This window comes from Phytophthora infestans, genomic scaffold (genome assembly GCF_000142945.1).
Source record: "Phytophthora infestans T30-4 supercont1.7 genomic scaffold, whole genome shotgun sequence".
NCBI lineage: Eukaryota > Oomycota > Peronosporomycetes > Peronosporales > Peronosporaceae > Phytophthora > Phytophthora infestans.
Window position 1 is genome coordinate 920,360 of NW_003303752.1, and position 14,571 is coordinate 934,930.

Sequence of the window (14,571 nt, forward strand, 5' to 3'; positions counted from 1 at the left end):
TGTAGCTATTGATGATGCCAAATAATCTCCAGTCGGACATATGAATGGTGATGTGGATTCAGTCATCGCCGGTAGCAGCGATGGCGAAAACAGTGAGTACGTTTTCGATGAGAGTGATGGGGATGATTCTGAGTCTGAAGGTGATACTGGCGACACGACCCGAGACGACGACGGAGTGACGATTCCGCCTGCAACAGTCAGTTCGACTTAATTTCGAGGAATCGAATTCGCGGTGATGGAAGCCACTGATCCAAACCTCGTATTGGGAGAAGGTGAAGAGTTTCTAGATTCGGACGGAGAAGGGAGTGATGATTTGGTGGAGACCGCTGAAACATTTGTGGATGAAGATTCCAGCGAGAGTGAAGATACAAACGAGTCAGTCGCAGAAAGAGGTCAGTCGTATGATCGGCCTTATGAAAGCCAGCTGAAAATTGATGATATGCGGTTGCGCGTTCAAGGTGTGTATTGTTTTTTGTTGTTGTTGTGGAGCCAAGGAGAGTTTATCTAACGGACATTATGCTGACAGGGTCGTCTGAAATTTATGACACCACTCAACTTGCTGCCATGGCACAAGATGGCTGGACTGTTCTACCGGACGATGCAGCAACGCCTGTCACTAATGATGCTGGTGTAGACAACATGTACGACGGGTACTGTGGACCCTCACAAGGCGTCATAGCTGCTTCACAGTCACCTATCGACCTCTTCTACTATTTCCTGCCCAAATCGTTCTGGCGGCATGTTGCAAGCGAATCTAACCGGTAATGGAAGCAAACGCTTGAAGCACGTCTCGAGAAAATGGTACAGCAAGAAGGGAAGGTGATGCACCGGCTTCAGAAGAGTAAAGAAAACTGAGAAAGCGCCTGATGAAATTTGATAAGATTCTGCCGCACGAAGTTGCTCAATGGGTTGGGCTGATGTTGGCCCATGCCTTGAGTCCTCGAAAGTTGTTTGAGATACACTGGAATGTGGCCGAGGATGGCCTAATTCCTGCAGGAACATTTGGAAAAGCTATGTCTCGAGACCGTTTTCGGCTCATTACCAGATTTCTGCATTTTACTAACAACGAAGATCCTGCGGCTTCTAATGATAGGGGCTGGAAAATTCGTTCAGTGTTGGCAACGGTGGAAACCACATTCAAGGAGGGGTATGTCTTGGGTTCAAGAGTGGCTGTTGATAAAGGTATGTTACCTTCGTTCAATCGGCGCAATCCGACACGCATGTACATGAAGGACAAGCCTCATAAGTGGGGAATCAAGTGCGTCATGACGTGCTGCGCCGAGTCGGGCTACTGCAAAAGGTAATGCTGACATAGTCACGATAAATCATTGAAGCTATGCTGACTTAGAGTACATTACTTGATGCATGACAGAGTTGAGGTCGACGTTGGGCGAAAGAAGGACAAGGAGGATGCTCAATCGATGGACACAAAGAGCGGCCCGGCGGCTGTCATACGAAATATTGCGAGTAATTTCCGTGGACTCCCTTACCAAGGAAGGCGTCTCGTGGTTGCAGTTTTATACTTCTGTGCCGCTAGCGCAACAACTGCGGACTATGGGCTTCAATTTCGTTGGGACTATACAAAAGAATCGAAAAGGGTGGTGCAAAGGGGTTGAATTTCCTTTCAAGAAGCGACCAGCAAACGTTAGAAGGGGCTCCTTCAAAATGGCGACCGCTAAAAGCAATCCGGGTCTAGTGGCACTGAGCTGGGCTGATAACAGATCGGTTTACTTCCTGGCATCCCAAGTTGGAACAGCTATGAGTGTTCAGCGCCGTGAAAAGAATGGAGAGCAGAGCACTGTTCCATGCCCGGGGATTGTTGCAGAATACCAGCGCTTCATGGGTGGTGTTGATCGCCATGATCAATTGCGACTTCAGTCGTACTCTATGCAATTAGCAGCAAGGTAAATGCTACCCTGACAATTTTAACTTATGGTCTTTAATTTATGCTGTTCTGTATACCTAATTTCAGAAATACTAGAAGAGTCTCTTCCTTGGGCTATTAGCCATGGCCATGGTGAGCGCGTACATTGTACATTCGCTGTTGTGGGAGAAACAGAGCAAGAAGAAGATGTCGCATTATGTGTTCTTGGCAAGAATGCACAAGCAACTTATCCTCCAAACACAGACAGCATTTACAGAGACAACCGGATTATCTCGACCTTCTACTACAGTTACTGACCAAGTTACTGTACATGGCGGGCATGTACTAGTTCAAACGCCAGATACGCGCATGAATAACGGTGTCCAGAGGCTGAGACAGCGCCAGTGTAAAGTCTGCTCCTGCTACAAGCCTGAAGGTAAGCGGCGTGGGGGGACATCGACATTCTATTGCCCAAAGTGTTCGGAGGACAAGAAGGGTGTGGTGACGCTTTGCAACAAAGTCCGAGGGCATCCAGCAAACGAAGGAATGACGTGTGCACAGATATGGCATATCCTGTGGCAGAACGGTGAGTTTTCGCCAAAGGAGAGTCACATTCGGGACCGTAGTCTTGCCAACCCGTAGCTAACCTTGTCAATACACGTACCTTCACAATCTCAACCATTTATTGGCACCGTACCTGCACATGCATTCGCCTCTGTTAGCTCTCACTTGGCCATCCTGTTACTGCCACTATGCCGCTATAGTTTGCACCGCTGCTTGGGGTCTAGTTGGGGGAAGGAGGGAGATGTTTGTCTGTGATGCGTGTGCTGTGGTTGTTTCCAAATTTAGGGCTTGCATACAATGACCCGGAAACAGTTGATTGGAGAATTTTAAATTTGCTGATCACACCATCCCCTTCTGCGGAATAATTACCGAGGAGGTTAGCTACATTCGTTGCTAAGAAAGTGCATTTTTAACCTTGAATTAATTATATCATATTTTAACGAAGTTATTTTCTTATACCCTCCCGGAGGGTATAAGCACTTTTCTTAGCCTATTCGTGTCACACCTTCGCGTCCAAGGGGTTAAATTCCGTTTCGGATGAACTGCATCACCCCTTCTTTTACACTCTAGCCCTGATTAGAGCTTTCTTAATTATTGATACAGGTAACGATTGTTTCGTGTCACTTGTCATAATCAAGCTGTAAATTGAAAATGTGCTTGTAATTCATGTAGAGTAAAAGAGCGATTACTGCAACATTTGGGAAAGAAGAATACACATGAGCTTCAGCTGTTTAATCATTCTATTAATAGCGCGAGTTGTATCACTGTAGAGTAGATTCAGTACAATGTAATATACTTACAGTTCGGGTTTGGTTTCTACACGGCGCTCCGTAGCCGTCGCACCTTAGATCCCGTTCCGAAGTATCAATTCAGACTTTCTGTTGTGGGAGTCAAGCTGTAACGACTGAAGCGCCTCTGCTGTTTTTGTCATGCGCTCAACGATCGTCGAGCTGGCTTTGATGCTGGCAACTGCGGCCACCGGGACTACTGAGACCAACAAGGATACTGTGAAGACAACTGATACCCAACTGAACGAGGAAAGAGTATATTTTGTTGGAGGACCAGGATTCGGCGGCGTTGACAGAGGCCCTACTTTCGCTTGGCCAAATTACAAAGAATGGTTCCGAGGATGGCTCAAGAGAACGTTCACATTGCGGTGGAAAAAAGAAAAAACGCGACAGCTTCGCATTCTTAACTGAGCTCAGCATCATAACGCTTAAGTGATCGGTAACTGCAGTGCCAACAACAGTGATCCGCGTTTGCATAAATAAAGACAACACTCTATCCGCATAAAAGGTGAACACGACACGAAAGCTGTACCTACTTTGGGGTACCTCGCAGTAAAGATACTTGTTGTCACTCAGCGAATTAATGGTATTATTGCAGTAACTGATGCAATTACACTTAAGTGTTGACCCTCTGGCAGGTGCAGGTGCAGCGATCCCGTCTCCAAAAATTATGGACCGATGCAATCTCAGAACACTCCTCTTCTTCGGGAGGCCGAGATTGTTGCCGCTGCTTCTGGGCCGGTAGGTGGGCGGATTCTGGCGCCAGTTCAACTAGTCTAGTTGTGCGTTGACAACGTGGGGCAGGGCCATTCAGCAGACTGTGGAGATTTTTTGCCGATGCTATGCCTGCCGCGGGTTCTTGGTCCTTGGTTCTTCGGCGATGGCCTCGAAGAGAGCTGTATTAACCACGTAGCCTTAATAACGCAGTGCACGTTAAACAGCTCGTTTGGCTCTTCCTGAGTCATCGCAATGAGCTCAAATATTGCGACACAAAATACCACAACATAATTCCGATCTGAGAATGCAGTCAATTCGTTGTGAGCGTATTGATACCACCGTACTCCAAGTGTATCCTCTGCAAAAGATTTTTGTGGATCGAAGAGAGAGAGCAAATTGTTACTGCGACTGCCGCTATTTCTAAACTCTGAAAACACGTATTGTCACACTAATGCCGTGTTTCATACGGGGAAGCTCTGAATTTGCAAAGAAAGCAAACAAAATCGCATGAAGGTTAAGTTTCTCCTGTAAAATGATAACTAGGGCGACGCGAAGGCTGGGATAGTTTTAAAAAAACAAAAATGTATTGTTTTCTTACTTTTTTTTTTAAAAAAATGCAAAATTGTCGTGTACGAAACGCTAAGTTTAAAGCCCGGAAAGAGGTAAGAACGTATGGGATGGCGCCAAACCACCGTACCAATTACGGAGTAGGTCGGCGCGATCGATCGCAGGTTCGTGTAGAATCTCCGATGCAGGACCAACTGAAACATACCGGAGCAAAGCAACACCGTATCGATAGCGCATGGCGCCGAGTTTAGGTCGCGTTGCCGCTCTCTCGAACGGCGAAAAGGAGCACTGCCACTAACTAGAGATAGCAGTCTCAACAGACCGGCATTTAAACGACGTGCTTCGCTTGAATCTGGATGATCCTTAGCAAATATGAGAGACTCTTTAAATCTCTGTGTGCTAATTAACTTTCCAAACTTCTCCATTGTTTTGCCGTGCGTAACTCCAACACGTGCTGCCTTCTGCACCGCCATGCGCCTCTGCATTTGATTAAACAACATCGACGTGAAAGCCACAGATCTTTCGAAACGGCCATCCCTGTAATGCATAAAGTGGTCAACAAATCGCTGCGGCAACGGACCAGGAGGAAGAGGATCTGACCCCGTAAGAAACAAATCAGGGAAAACACTCGCTAAAGGTTTAGCGTTATCCACTAATTCCACAAACGGTGATCGACCACACTTGATAGGGATCACTGGCGCACTTAAAGCATCTTCGGTCTGGTTGCCCTCGATAGCGCTGGACATAGCATGTATTATTTCGTGAACAACTCTTGAATCACTTTGATCAATCTGAGGCAGAGCAGCTGAAGCTCGTACAACAACCTCATCAGTCAAGCCACCGTCATCGATTTCACATCCACGGCTTTCAGATGGAATCTCTTCGTCGATGCCGCTTACAACATCGGACTCGGATATGTGAACTTCAATTTCAACGGCAGACGCCATTTCCCGCAGCAACTCTCGACGCCTCGGATTGTCTACCACTATAATTTCCTCTTCTCGAAAAACACTATTGATTCCACTTAAAACAGCCAACCACCTGAAGACTTTATCCACCTCGATCGTATATACTGCAGAGATTTTTTTCCGCTGAACTCGCCATAATTCACGAGGCCCGATGAATGTAACTAGAGGCATACCTGTTAAATCCACCTTCGGTAATTCACGAGCTAGCTCGAATGGAGCGCTCGTTGGGAAGCAAATGGCGTGACCTCTTGAATGTTTTCCTGACAGCGATATTTCGAGTCCAAAACATCTAGCGTGCGAAATACACCACAAAGAGGCGTCATTCAGAGAGGGCAGCCTTCCGCAACGACCATAATCTTGACCTGCAGCGACACTAAACCCATTTTCACGCGGGTTGGCATGACATCTTTTGCAAAGTGGTATTCTTTCGTGGTCTCGTACGAGCTCAGGAATCAAATAGTAAATTTTATCTCCAAAATAGTAAATTTGTCTATAGGAACGCATGACTGGTTCGGGTATTGCTTCAAACAATCGTTTTTTTTCTGTTCGGAAAGTAAAACAGTATCCAGCTGCGAAAGCCCGACAAAGAACATCTTGTCAGAATCAGTGTGAAGCAGTATTCGCCCACAGGCCGCGCAAGCCCAAACCGAAGTCGCTTCAGCGGCCTTCGCCGCCACCAATCGCTGGCATTCGGCGATGTCTGCCGCCTTTGGACAATCATCAAACATCAATGAAATCCGCTCTCGAGTGGTCTGTCCTTCGTCATCACACAGCGTTACGTCTCCATACACGAAAGACCCAGGATCGACACCACAACAATAATAATAAGCCAAAGCCAAACGTGGGTCCTTCAAATACCGTTGCCCTTTTGGTTAGCCAACCATTGGATATCGTCGTTAGTCAGTGAAGACACAGTGAGTCTTCCCTCACTAAGCTCACGCACCAAATCACCCTCTACCCCTCGTCGCCGATTACATAACTCCTGGCGCACTTGCCTCTCTTGCTTGGCCCGCTCTTCTGCGTCGAGCGGTTCCTGAAGTCGTTGCGCACGCCGTACTTGCTGCTGATGTCTTCGTCTCGCTCGCAAACTACTCGCCGTAGTTGATTCTTCAACAGCAGCGCGAGACTCGCGTTGCAGGATACGTCGCAAGCGTTGCTGAGTGTTTCTTCTTATCCGTACTTCTTCGGTCCTTGTAGCTACTGATTGCTCCTGGGTAGCAGCGGGGGTTTCACGCTGGCGCGCGCGTCGGACGCGCTGCTGAGCACATCGTCTCGCCCTTCGTTCTTCAGCACGCTCGCCTTCCATCGTCCGATTTCTTTAAAAAATGAACCTATACACGACTGCATCTTCGTCACCAGATTGAACTGATACTTAAAGATTTACGCCCTAACGCACGCGCGCGATCGATTAAAAGAGACTAGTGCAGAATTCCGCTGCTTAAAGATTGGTCAATACACGCAGTAAATTAATTGTGACAAATACAGTGAAGGCCTAATCACGTACCGGCGAATCACGCTGCTCCGATCCAGCATTGGCTTCGCACTATTTGCTGCAATAATAGCAGTAACAATTGAGTTCTCGCACTTAACTGATCGTAGCCGCATATCGACACTAAACTCATTTTCACGCGGGCTGGCATGACATCTTTTGCAAAGCGGTATTCTTTCGTGGTCTCGTACGAGCTCAGGAAGCAAATAGTAAATTTTATCTCCAAATAGTAAAGTTGGTCGCCGTATGCGTACTCCTACGGCGACATCAAGCTTTGTTTCTTCTTACGGGTGAAAAAACAACAGCATTCGACAATTTAAGCCTGCAAAAAACTCCATCTCGCCATATTGGCATTCCACATACTTCCCTGTTTGCGTGGGAACGGATACGCAGGCGACATGTACACATTCGTATGCATCCCTAGCTTTGCCGCTCGATGGCAACACGTGAAAGAATTCATCTCGGCCTTTTCTCCACGTTGGGGTATTCTTCACGTCAATCCAATTGCCAGTTTTCTGATAATCGACCATTTGGAGCCTGTAATATCCTCGCCTGAAACACAAATACGTTCGCAATTCCTCTGCAACAGCAAGAGGAAAAATACACATCTTAGTAATTGTGTAGACATAGCATTTCTTCTACTACTACTACTACTACAGCTTACGGCCTCCGTCGTCCGAGCTCAGCAGTACAGCGTGCTGCAGCTGCAGATGCCGCCGCATGTCAGGGCGCCAGGGTAAAGCTGAAGACCTCGACGCTCAAGCTGTGCTGCACCTGGTCTAGTCCGTTCCTTGTTCTCGCTCAAATCGAACAGTTACCCGGTAAACCGGACAGTTACCGGCTTCAGTCTATCGGCTTCAGTCACCGGCTTCAGTTACCGCGACGAATTAATCCGATTTGGGCTGGCTAGCCTTCCAGACTATCCCAGTATAATCTCGAATATATTATCGAAGCAAAGTCTCATAATAAAGAAGGTTTGAAGTTCATTTCCTTTTGTTGCATCCTTAATGGCACAAATCATACCGGTCATTTTTTAAGCAGACCCTAAAAAAAACGAGGATCGGGGTTGATTATTGCCGATAGCGTATTTCTTGAGGCGCTTTTCTTGCATTGCATGTTCTTAAATGAAGCACTGTTGATAAGATGAATGGTTTGTGTCTGCATCTCATATTAGTACATCTCTTCCCTGATAGAAGACAAACCCCAATACGAATTTTAATGAGGGTAAAACGCATGTATCTTAGCACCATTGTTTTCAGTGGGGTTATTGCAGCTCTTGCAAGCGATATTATGAGAACTTGACATCTTTGCGCTTTAAAACTGCTTTAACATAAGTCAATTATATATTATGGCACCGTTTTAGAATCAGCAATCGATCTTATAGAGCGCATATTTGTAGCACTTTCTTAATTAGTAAAACTTCGAGCTGAGGTACGTAAGAAGTGCTCGTGATACTTGAACCTCGAAAATAAAAAAAATGCTTCTACAGCTCGCTATAGCTGAATTTACTAGTGGTTGATAAGTGATTCTAATTGTAAGGGTTTATGAGCTGCCGTTGCTGTACTGCGGGGACCGCGGTCCGAAGATCTCCACCAAAAGCCAAAAAAGATGTGGAGATAACAAATACCAGTGTCAAGATGCCACAATTACTGGATGTAAATTCTAGAGTATACCTTTAGGAGAATGCGTTGGTCAAGAAAAAGTGTTCTTTATGACGTTGTATGCAACAAGGTGTAGAAGAGTCATAAATGCGTCGCTGCTACCGAACTTACTGTGATTGCATCTTAACAGTAGCAAGGAGAACCGAACTCTATCGTCGTAATTGCTGCCACCACTGGTAGAGATTTATTGTAACTCACTCATTGGGTTATTTAAACTTTAAAAGAGATGTAGGTTTTACCTAGTTTTCCTCAAGCAACTTAAGGGGTTATGATGTTACCCGTGGCCGCCACAGGCAACATTCTTCTGTGTTTTTGTAATGTCTACCGGATATTCGTTATAAGAGGTCAGAAGATCTATTTTTGGAACGAAGTGGGGTTCATTTATATATGAGTACGCACGAATTCGTAAAAGAAAATACCACCACATTTTTCCGTGATATAAGAATAGAAACAGGAGATAACAGGCTTACCAAATAATTCATATAATAGAAAACTGAAGAAATGGTGTTCTTCCAGCGCAAGTCTTAACAAATGAATCACAGAGTTTCCTTTAGGTCGAGTGCTGTCCCTGGAGAAAGTCTGAATTTAAATTCAAAGAGTTTTTTTTTTGTTCAGAGGTGAATTTACGTTGTCAACTTAAACAACAAAACCTTTTTTTAAGTACACTGCTGCTGTATCCATCGACCAGTTTTTAGAATTAGTGTAACGGGGTACATAGCCCTAAGTGTACCCTCGTTACATGAAGTGCTACACTTCACACTTCAGGTCTGTGACACGTCATACTCCGGATATTTGGTACAAGGTACCAAGGTCGTTCAAAGCCAACCATTGGTCAAACGACATTGCATTTCTATAGGTAGCTTATAGTTTGTATTAAACCCAAACTTAACCTACCTATAAATATACTCAGTTTACAATCTACCTTATTTAGGTCACTTCGCTCTCTTTAACTAAAGAGGGGACCTGTGAACTGCCGTTTGTATAATCTCGGAAGATAACTTCCTCTAGCGCAAGGCGCTGTGTGACCCCGTCACACTTGGTAGCACTCGTAGTCAATCCACGCCACCGCGGGTAGACTACCTGAACCTCTCCGAAGTTTGTTGCCATGGATAGGAACGACCTCTCCCATATGAACGACTCTCAGTTCGAGTCGGTTCGGAAGATGGCAGGCATATTCGGGATGGAGGCCCTGCAGAGCCTGGTGGTGTCAGCACCGGCTGAGCAGCTCGAGCGCGTCAATGCATTCGACGCGTACGAGCAGGGCCTCATCGCGCATTTGCGGGAGAACCTGCAGGCTCCGGCGGCGGAAGCAAATCCGCCTCACCCGAATCCAATACGGCTGAAGGTTAAGCCGTATGAAGGGAAGGAAGGCGAGAACCTTCTCTTCTGGGTCCGAGAAGTAGAGCTCGCGATGGAAGCGGCTCTGATCTCGACCGAGCAACTGCGTGTTGCTTTTGCACTCTCCAACCTTAGCGGCCGTGCTAAGGGTTGGGTGTACACACGGGAAGCAACATCCCCTCGACGTTTCACATCCTGGGCTCAGCTGTGCGAACAGCTCCGAGCCGCGTTCCTCCCGGCAAACTACGAGTACCGCCAGCGTTCGCGCTTCCTCTCGTGTAAACAAGGAAGGCGCGAGCTGCACGAGTATGTGCAAGAGATACGGGAGCTCACGGCGTCCCTAGTGGGACACCCACTCAGCGAACACATCAAGATGACTGTGTTGATGAACGGCCTTCGAGTGAGCCCCGCACGCCCTCAGCTCTTCCGGGTGCATTCAAGCACTCTTGAAGAGGCGATTCAAGTGGCTCTTCAAGAAGAGTACAGCCATCGCCAGGCGCGTACGCCGGCCTCAGCATGGCCTGGGAGCTCTTTGTCGGCTCCCGGCCGAACAAGCCCCAACGGACCAGTTCCCATGGAACTCGGGTCCGCCGAACAGCGTGACATCCGCTGCTTCGGCTACGGGAAGATGTCCACTGCAAGCGCGACTGTCCTGTGGAAAGACTCTGCAGACGACCCTTCCCCTAGCCCGTCCACAAGGGTCGCTGGCAGAAGCCAGGATCCCGGGGACAGGGGAACGCTGGGAACCAGTAGGGGCGGGGCGCCCTACTGGGGAAGAACTAAGTCCTTGTGATGGGTGCGCGGGTGGCGCGTACCACGGGGACTTAGCCCCTGAGAGTCTTTGCACTCTCGAATCGGCGAAGAGCAGCGGCAGTACACGAATGGGTACGGGGATATGATCATTTCTTTAGAATCCTGATCGATTCTGGGGCGTCGAAGAATTTCGCACGCCGCCAGACGGTTGCTCGCAACCGCAACAAGTTGTCCGATGCTTTGAGAGAAAGCAAGGGCAACGAGACGGTGCAGTGCGACTGGCCGACGGGAAGGCCGTCACTGTTCCCAACGTCCAAGTGGATCTGGCCGTCAAGTTTGAAGACTTTGACAGCCTCGAACAGTTCACTGGTCTTGACATGGATCCATACTATATGATCCTGGGCATGCCCTGGCTTGAGAAGCACGAGCCCTGGATCGACTGGCGAGGCAAGTCAATCGGTGCCAGCCGCCCTGCGCCGTCCGACCGAGCATTGGTGAGTCATGTTCCCACCTCTGTCAGGACCCGGGGCGCCCGCAAGGGCTGCCAGGGTACCAAAGCATTCGACAGATGCTTGGGAGTCGTCGACGTATATGACGACTCCGAGGATGCTTTGATGGTGGCAGTGCCCAGAAGAGGCGCTGGCCAAGTGGGTAACTTAGGTCCACAGGCGGGTAACTTAGTTCCGCAGACAGCTGCAGCTGTCACGAACACTGAGAACAGCGTGTTCAGAGTGGGTAACACAGTGCCACACGCGGTCGCCCAGACCTTAACTGAAGAGGAAGGCGTTGAGCACGCTTCCTGTGTGGATAACACAGTGCCACACGCGGTCGCCCAGACCTTTTCTGAAGAGGAAGGCGTCGAACACGCTTCCTGTGTGGGTACCACAGTACCACACGAGGCCACGAGTGCCTCGGATGTCGTAGCAACACCATTTCTAGACGTAGTCAGCAAAGCTCCACGTCACGGTCGCCGTCGTCAACGACGTCCCCGCCGCCTCAAGTCGGATCCGAACTTCGTTCCGATCGACGTCGCTTCAAGCGGCTCGGAGTCCAGGGCCCGGGCTCCTCCGACAAGGCCGGTGGAAGAGTGGTATCACATCTTCGATGGCGAGACCGGTTTACCCGTCAAGGCATCTGGTGTCCACTTGGAACCGTTGCCAGAGGTTGCAGAGATACTGCACATCGAGGAAAGGACGGCTGAGTCTTTCCTGACCAGCCTCAAGGCTGGAGAGCTTGCTGGGATGGTACTCATGAGACCTGAGACCACTCGGGAGGAGCTGAACGCCTCCTCTGTTTTGGACGAGAACGTCCTGGAAGACCTGAACAAGCAGCGTCAGGCGCCCTTGGGCTCTGAGATTCTAAAGAACCCCAAGGATACGGTGTATCCTTTGGTAAAGGCGTCTGCGGACGTGGTGAACAAACACCCACCGACCCAACTCCCACCGGATCGAGGCGTACGGCACGAGATTGATCTCGGGCCTGGCACAAAGTATTGTGTCACGAGGCAATGGCCTCTCCCGCGCGAACAGTGCGAGGTCATTGATGCCTTCTTCACCGCAAAAGCGAAGGCAGGCATGGTGCGGGAGTCGAAATCCCCGCACTCGACGCCGACTTTCTGCGTTCGTAAGCCGAACGGAAAGTGGCGTCTGGCTCACGCTTATAACAAGCTGATCAACGCAACGGTGCCGGCCCAAACACCGATCCCACGAAAGGATGTGTTGTTGAACAACATAGCCGGGAGCGTACTGTACAGTGCGCTGGATTTGGTAGACGGATACTACCAAATCCTGATGCGAGAGAGCGACATCCCGCTCACCGCGGTAAGCACTCCAAGCGACATGCTTTGAGAGTGGCTCGTCATGCCGCAGGGCTTGTTTAACGCCCCGGCGACGTTCAATCGCCTGGTGACGCAATTGTTCCGCCCTTTGCGTACCTTCGTACATACGTACTTCGACGACATATTCGTTCATAGCCGTGCCGAAGGAGGCAAGACGGCCATGGAGGTGCACCTAGGACACCTCCGTCGAGTGTTGGACGTAATGCGAGCGAACAAGCTCTACGCCAATATCGACAAGTGCGTTTTCGCGTCACCAGAGATTAACGTTCTCGGTTGCTTCGTAAGCAACGTGGGCGTTCGGGCTGACCCAGACAAGGTCAAGGCCATAGCAGCATGGCCGACGCCCCGATCCCAGAAGGATCTTCGAAAGTGGTTGGGCTTGGCCAACTACCTTCACAAGTACAGCGCAGGGTACGCGGGCTTCGCTAAGCCCTTGTCGAGCCTCCTTCAGAAGGACGTCGACTGGCGCTGGGAGCAAGAGCACCAGGATGCTTTTGACAGCATCAAGGCCAGTCTCCAAGAGGCCCTATCCTGGCCCTGCGGACGAGACGAAGCCGTTTAGCGTCGTCTGCGATGCCTCCAATTACGCCATCGGATGTGCATTGCTGCAGGCCGACACGGCTAGACACGAATGAGTCATCTCGTTCCAGTCCAGCCAACTCAAAGCCGCCGAGCGGAACTACCCGGTCCACGACAAGGAGCTCATGGCAATGAAATATGCCCTTGTGAAGTTTCGTGTTCACCTTCTGGGCTCTAGGCCCTTTGTGATCTACACAGACCACGCGTCCTTGAGGACGGAGACTAACGCGCCTCACCTCTCCCAAAGGATGGCGAGGTGGCTGTCCTTCTTCGCGGAATACAACTTCCGCGTCGAATACAAGCCGGGCAAGCTCAACGTGCTTGCGGACGCCCTCTCTCGGCGTCCTGACTATGAGTTGGCCCACATCACGCGGGTGACAACGGATCTATATATGATCGGATACGCATGGCGTATCGGGACGATGAGGCTGTCGCGCCTATCGTCAAGTTCCTTATGGCAGGAACGAGCGCGAAGTCCGACTGGCTCTCGTCGCGACAGCGCTCACGGCTCCATCGATATGAGTTGAAGGAAGGACTCCTCTATTACCGGGTGGAGCCCAATGATCCTCCACGGGTAACGACGAGGATCTGAAGTTCGATATCCTCGCGAGGCGCACGAAGCGCCCTCCAGCGGCCACTTAGGCCGCGAGAAGACCTTCCTGTCGATCTCTCAGTCCATCTGGTGGACCCACATGTACAAGTGGGTCGCCCGGTACGTTAAGACATGCGAAACATGTCAGCGGGTCAAACCCGCAGGGCACTCTTCGGCTCCGCTACAGAGCCTACCCGTACCGGCTGACTGCTGGAAGTCGATGAGTCTTGATTTTATCTTTGGGCTTCCCGCCGACGAACACGGCAACACCGGAATTTTGGTGCTCGTGTGTCGGCTGAGCAAGATGATACATCTTGCTCCGGTTCCCGTCACGATTACGGGCGAACAAACCGCAAGGTTGTTCGTCGATGGCGTTTTCCGCTATCACAGTCTCCCGGAGACGATTGTCTCGGACCGAGACCCGCGGTTCACTGCTGCGTTTTGGAAAACGCTGTTCTCTTTACTGGGAAATCGTCTGCAGATGTCCACTGCGGACCATCCGCAGGCAGACGGCCAAACAGAGCGCGTCAATCGAGTGCTCGAGGACACTCTGCGCAGTGTGTGCGCGGCAGCACCACGTACGTGGTCGACGCAGCTTCCAGTTGTTGAGTTTGCGCTCAACAACGCGGTGCACGCGTCCACGGGGTTCACGCCGTTCTACTTGAACGGCTTCCGCCACCCCAGAGTGCCTCTCACTCTTCGAGGAGACACTGACTCCTCTACTCTAAGTGGGGGAGAGGCTCGGAAAGCCCTTTCCTCCCAGGTCTCGGATGTGAGACCAGTTTCGCTGCGAAAACAGGTGGAATCCTTTATGGATACCAAGCTGAACATTGTCAGCAGGGTCCGCGATGCCA